Consider the following 6,280-nt stretch of genomic DNA (forward strand, 5'->3'; position numbering starts at 1 on the left):
CTTCACGTTTTGGTACAAAGGATCGGAACAACGTTAACAACGGAAAGAGAGAGAGAGAGAGAGAGTGATGACGGAGGCAACGACGATAGCTATACATTCGATTTTCCGATGATGTCTCAGCCGCAGCGACACAGTTCGTTTCAGATGATTGAAGGATCAATGGTTGGAGGAGGAGGAATGAGAGGAAAGAGAGGGAGAGTGATGACGGAGGCAATGGATAAAGCTGCAGCCTAAAGACAGAAGAGGATGATCAAGAACCGTGAATCCGCTGCTAGGTCTCGAGAGAGGAAACAGGCTTATCAAGTTGAGTTAGAGACTTTGGCTGCGAAATTAGAGGAAGAGAATGAGCAGCTTTTGAAGGAGATTGAAGAGAGCACTAAAGAGAGATACAAGAAGCTCATGGACGTTTTGATTCCGTTTTCTAAACGTTTGTATCCTAACAATTTTGTTGGTTGTTGAGAAATTAGAAAGTGTGGTTGGTTGTGTTTGATGTGATTATGAACTCTTGTAACACCAAACACCAATTACACCAATTACTTTGTCCTAATTCATCAAATTACATCAAAACCAAAAAAAAAAATTCTAAGAACCCCACAAGAGAAACTACCATTGGACTATGAAAATTAAAAAAAAAAACCCCAAGTTCTCATCTAAAAATTTCAAAAAAAAATATGTTTAAAAAATTGGTGAGAGCCCATGGGGGACTCTCACCATTGGAGATGCTCTAATATAGACAAAGTTATTGAAATATTATTAAGGGAATATTGCTCTATGGAGCACTTTTATAAAACTCAATCTCATGTTGGGGCACATTAGAGGTGGAAAGTCGGCCATTTCATACCCAACCTATACAGTAGTGTTCAATTCATACATGAAAGTTTACTATGTGCCAATACATACCCAATCTTTTAAAATTTTCAAATTTCATACCCAAACTTTTCAAATAGTGCGAAATCACACATCTCTTGTCTCTGTTGCTGACGTGGATGCCACAGTCGTTGAGGACGTTGATGACGTGGTTGCCACATCCTTCATGACGTCGTTGCCACGTCATCATCATTTTAAACAAAAATAAAAATTAATTTTTTTTTCTCTTCTCATTTTTTTCCATCACTATCATCCAACGGAACTGTGAAAAAAATTATATATTTGATGTAAGAATTTAAAATCTTCTTTTCGAGACTGATAACTAATATTTCAACCAAAACTAATATTTAAACCGAGTATATAAACTCCAAATTTACAATTCTTCTAAAAATCTTCAAATCACTTTTAGTAGTAAACATAAAAACAAAAAAACATAATTAAGACATCTTTAAGTTGATAACAAAAAAAGAGAACTTAATTACATATATTACTATTAGACTAAATTGTATTTTAAGAACAAAATACAATTTCTCATTACTGGTAAATGGTAATATTGTCTTTGTATCTTAACTTATATATATCCAAACAACCCTAATTGACAATGATAATTAATTTATATAAAAAATATTTTGTTTCTAAAAGACAATTATCAAATGATAATAAATGTAAACAATTTCTTCAAAGATTAATATATAAGATTATTGTAGGGTTTATATTTTTCATTGAAAGCAATTTGAAGTTTTTAGAAAAAGAATTGCGAATTTTGAGTATAGAAACTCGGTTTAAACATTAGTTTCGGTTAAAATATTAGTTATAAGTCTTGAAAAGAAGATTTTAAATTCTTACATTAGATATATAATTTTTTTCACAATTCCGTTGGATGATAGTGATGGACAAAAAACATGAGAAGAGAAAAAAAATTAATTTTTATTTTTGTTTAAAATGGTGATGACGTGGCAATAACGTCATGAAAGACGTGGCAACCACATCATCAACGTCATCAATGAGGTGGCATCCACGTCAGCAATAAAGACAAAAGTTGTGTGATTTCGCACAATTTGATAAGTTTGGGTATAAAATTTGAAAATTTTAAAAGATTGGGTATGTATTGGCACATAGTAAATTTTCATGTATGAATTGAACACTACTGAATAGGTTGGGTATGAAATAGCCTCAAACTATGTCTGGTTACTCTAAATCTATATATAATAGCAATCTAATAAATACCATTTGCACATCTGAATGGTTGCGTCTTTTTATCGCAACCTTTCGTTTAAATCGGTTATTTTTTTACGGTTATTTTGGTTGCGTATTTTTATCGCAATTTTCGTTTTAATCGGTTATTTTTTTTACGGTTATGTCGTTTCCAATAAATACCATTTGCACATCTAAATGGTTGCGTCTTTTTATTGCAACATTTCGTTTAAATATTTATGTTTTTTTTTTTACAGTTCTAAACGGTTGTGTCTTTTTATCACAACTTTCCGTTAAAATATTGACGGTTACTTTTTCGGTTGTGTTTTTCTCGCAGATCTTCGTTAAAATATTGATGGTTAATTTTTTGTTAACGGTTATTTTCGGTTATGTTATTGCAATTTTCCGTTAAAATATTGGCGCTTACTTTTTTCGTTTGACTTTTTTTATCACAATTTTCCATTAAAATATTAACGATTATTTTTCTTGGTTGTGTCTTTTTATCGCAACTTTCCGTTAAAATATTAAAGGTTATTTTTCTCGGTTTTGTCTTTTTATCAAAACTTTCCGTTAAAATATTGACGGTTATTTTTCTCAGTTGTGTCTTTTATTGCAATTCGTCGCTAAAATATTGACGTTTACTTTTTTCGTTGGCGGTTATTTTTTCGGTTGTGTATTTTTTATCGTAACTTTCCGTTAAAATATTGACGGTTAGTTTTTACGTTTTTGTCTTTTTATCGCAACTTTTCGTTAAAATATTGATAGTTATTTTTTCTCGTTTGTGTCTTCTTGATCGCAAGTCTTTGTTAAAATAATTACGGTTATTTTTTCCGTTGACGGTTATTTTTTTGTTGTGTCTATTTATCATAACTTTTCGTTAAAATATTGATGGTTATTTTTTTTGGTTGTGTCTTCTTGATCGCAACTCTTTGTTAAAATAATTATGGTTACTCTTTCCGTTGACGGTTATTTTTTTGTTGTATCTTTTTATGGTAACTTTTCATTAAAATATTGACGGTTATTTTTTTTTTGTGACTTTCTACCGTAAATTTCCGTTAAAATATTGACAGTTACTTTTTACGTTTGTGTATCTTTATCGCAACTTTTCGTTAATATATTTACGGTTATTTTTTTTCGGGTGTCTCTTTTTGATCGCAACTCTTCGTTAAAATAATTACAGTTATTTTCGTTGATAGTTATTTTTTCGGTTGTGTCTTTTTATCTTAATTTTTCGTTAAAATATTGACGGTTATTTTTTTCGGTTGTGTCTTTTTATCGCAACTTTTCGTTAAAATATTGACGATCATTTTTTTTCTGTTGTATCTTTTTATTGCAACTTTCCGTTAAAAATATTGACGGTTATTTTTTCTTGGTTGTATCTTTTTATCGCAACTCTTCTTTAAAATATTGACAGTTAATTTTTTTCGTTGACGCCTATTTTTTGGTTGTGTCTTTTTATCGCAATTTTCAGTTAAAATATTGACGGTAACTTTTTTCGTTCGTGTCTTTTTATCGCATATTTTCGTTAAATATTGACGGAAATATTTTTGGGACAGTTCTATTTGTTAAATTATAATCATATTTTTTTTTAGTTTATGGTTGTATCTTTATAGTTGCATCTATTCATTTAAAGTTACGTCTCTTCACTATATTTCATTGTATTTTTTCGTCACAACTTTTTGTATGAATAATTGTCTATTTAAGTATTTGTGACATTTGAACTCTATGTATTTGTCCTTCTTCCTAAGTAGTTCCCAAACTTTTGTTCTTTAACATAGATTATTTGTTTCATGATAAATCCAAAAAAAATCTGTAAAATGCCTTCTCTAAACTATTTCTAAACTATTTCTAAACATACATAATCTTAATATTAAAAAAATTCTTCTCATTTGACTAACGTTTTTTGAAGTGATTATAAAAATGGGGAAGTTTTAATCAACTTTAAATATAAAATTCTAATGAAAATACCAACAATTTTTTTCTTAGAATTTGACGGATTATACAGTAACTTTTTTTTATTTAACTATTTTATATGGTAACAATGATGCTTTCTATCTTAAAGCAATATATATGGGTTGTATACAACGAAATATTGATGTTGAGTTAGCACTATTACAAAGTCGGAATATGAGAAGACATCCTCATGTGACGCTTGTGATTGGGCGCTCTGAATGTGATAATCATTAAATAAACCGTTTCAAATAGTATAGTAATCCAGAAATCATCTCCATTATTAGGAAAAAAAACAATGGTTCCAATTCGTCACATGAATATTCAAGAGAGAAGTTTTATTACTCAGTTAATTTAAATATAAATAAATGAGATCTTGTAAATGTTTATTTGTTTGTTATAGATGTAATTTAAATCATCAAATTTTATATACTTTCGAATATATATAATAAAATAAATATTAATTTTATATTTAAAAGAACAATGGACAAACAAAAAACACCAATTCTCGAGCAAAGTTCTTAGTCACCTACAAGTCATGCTGAGTACAGACTCCATCTGAATTTTTGGGTTTTGACCGGCTAGAATTTTTCATCTCTATATTATAACTCTTTGTTATGTATTTTGTCACCTTTTTTTTGTCGAAAGTGAGATATATTTTGTCACTTATAAATAATTTTACATTCATAAAAAATGTTTCAAAAGTATTTTTAATCATAATTATTTTTTTCATTTTTATTCATAAAATTTTTAACATCTTTGGAAAATATTTACGTTAAAACATAGTTAATTTTATGTAATAATTCAAATTTTTGAATATATTATCATAATAATTTAATACATAAACACAATCAAATATATTTGATGAAAATGAGTTCCCCCGCGATATCGCGGGGGTTCATAACCTAGTATTTCATAATAAAAAATTAAAATAATTATTATTACTCTCTTCTCTTCTCTTTCTTTCATTTTTTCTGAAGCCAACCAAAAGTCTTTCTTTTTTACTAATATTTTCATTAATTGATTCTCAAAATTAAACAAAAAAAAAACGAAACCACAGATGCGTTCTCTTCCTTCTTCGATGCTCAACCTAGTAGCAGAAGCTGGAGCTATGATTCTCTTAAAAACATCCGTCAGATTTCTCCCGCCGTTCAAAATCATCTTAAACGGGTGAGTTTCTTCGTCGCCTATGCTATTCATGTCGCACTCTAACCGCGATTTCTAGATTAATTAGAGGCGCTTGTTATGCGATTCAATGAGATTCTTTCGTTTTCTTCGTATTGATTGCTCTATGTTTCTAGATTTCATTTCAATTTCTAGGATTTGGCTTCTGTTGAACGAATCATTGCGATTGTGCTCTCCATAGATTTCTAGGGTTTCTAATTGCGTATTTCCATGTATTAGTTTGTTAATATTTTACTTGCTTATGATTCTGTGGAGATATTTCGTTGATCGTTATGTTCGATTTACATATAAATGGTCTGTTAAAGGGAATTTGATTTTTATAAAGGAATGTTACTCATTGGTTGTGGTACATGTGGTGGAACTTGTAGGTTTATCTGACCTTATGTTGTGCTCGTGTTGCGTCTGCGTTTGGAGCTTATCTCCATGTGCTCTGGAATATTGGTGATAATCTTACAACGATTGGATGCGTTGTAACTATGATTTGGCTCCTTTCATGTCCTCCTTATGAACACGTATGTGGTGTTTAACTTAGTTTATAGTCTTTATCATTGTATCCAAGTTTGATTTTCTTGACATTGTTGTTTCCTTTGGTGCAGCAAAAGAGACTTTCTCTTCTGTTTGTGTCTGCTGTTCTTGAAGGTGCTTCTGTTGGCCCCTTGCTCAAAGTGGCAATTGATGTTGGACACTCACCGTAAAAGATGTCAATGGGTGAGTGAGTGGTGGGGTTTTTTAATAAAAATAAATTCTGCACAAGAACATGGCTAAAAGTTTTCTTTCAATTTTCATAATTTCATTTGGTTTACCCGAAAGGTTTATGTCAGATTTTGAAAGCCACCATCGTTAGAAGGATTTACGTATAAACAAGTTTAAGTGGATGTATTATCATGGACATCGACCATCTATTTTTTATTGACTATTACATGTTTGATCTTTAAGAATGACTAAATGTTCTATAAAAGATGGGTGTGTCCAACAAAAAAAAAAGATGGTCCTTAGAAAAATGGACGTCATGCGTGAATTTGGTGACTATCCACAAGTGGCCGTTCACATTTCTTCTTATGTTCCATCATAGTCAAATTAAAAA

The 6,280-nt window shown here is 30.1% G+C and overlaps 1 long non-coding RNA gene across 1 annotated transcript; it reads left to right on the plus strand.

Annotated features, from left to right (window-relative positions):
• Positions 1 to 5,017: 5,017 nt before the first annotated feature.
• On the plus strand, positions 5,018 to 6,154 carry LOC9299806. The gene is made up of 3 exons (XR_002329505.1): positions 5,018 to 5,181; positions 5,565 to 5,708; positions 5,793 to 6,154. It is a non-coding gene; the product is annotated as an uncharacterized LOC9299806 (long non-coding RNA).
• The last annotated feature ends 126 nt before the right edge of the window (positions 6,155 to 6,280 follow it).

Source organism: Arabidopsis lyrata, assembly GCF_000004255.2.
Source record: "Arabidopsis lyrata subsp. lyrata unplaced genomic scaffold ARALYscaffold_8, whole genome shotgun sequence".
In the NCBI taxonomy this organism is placed as follows: Eukaryota; Viridiplantae; Streptophyta; class Magnoliopsida; order Brassicales; family Brassicaceae; genus Arabidopsis; species Arabidopsis lyrata.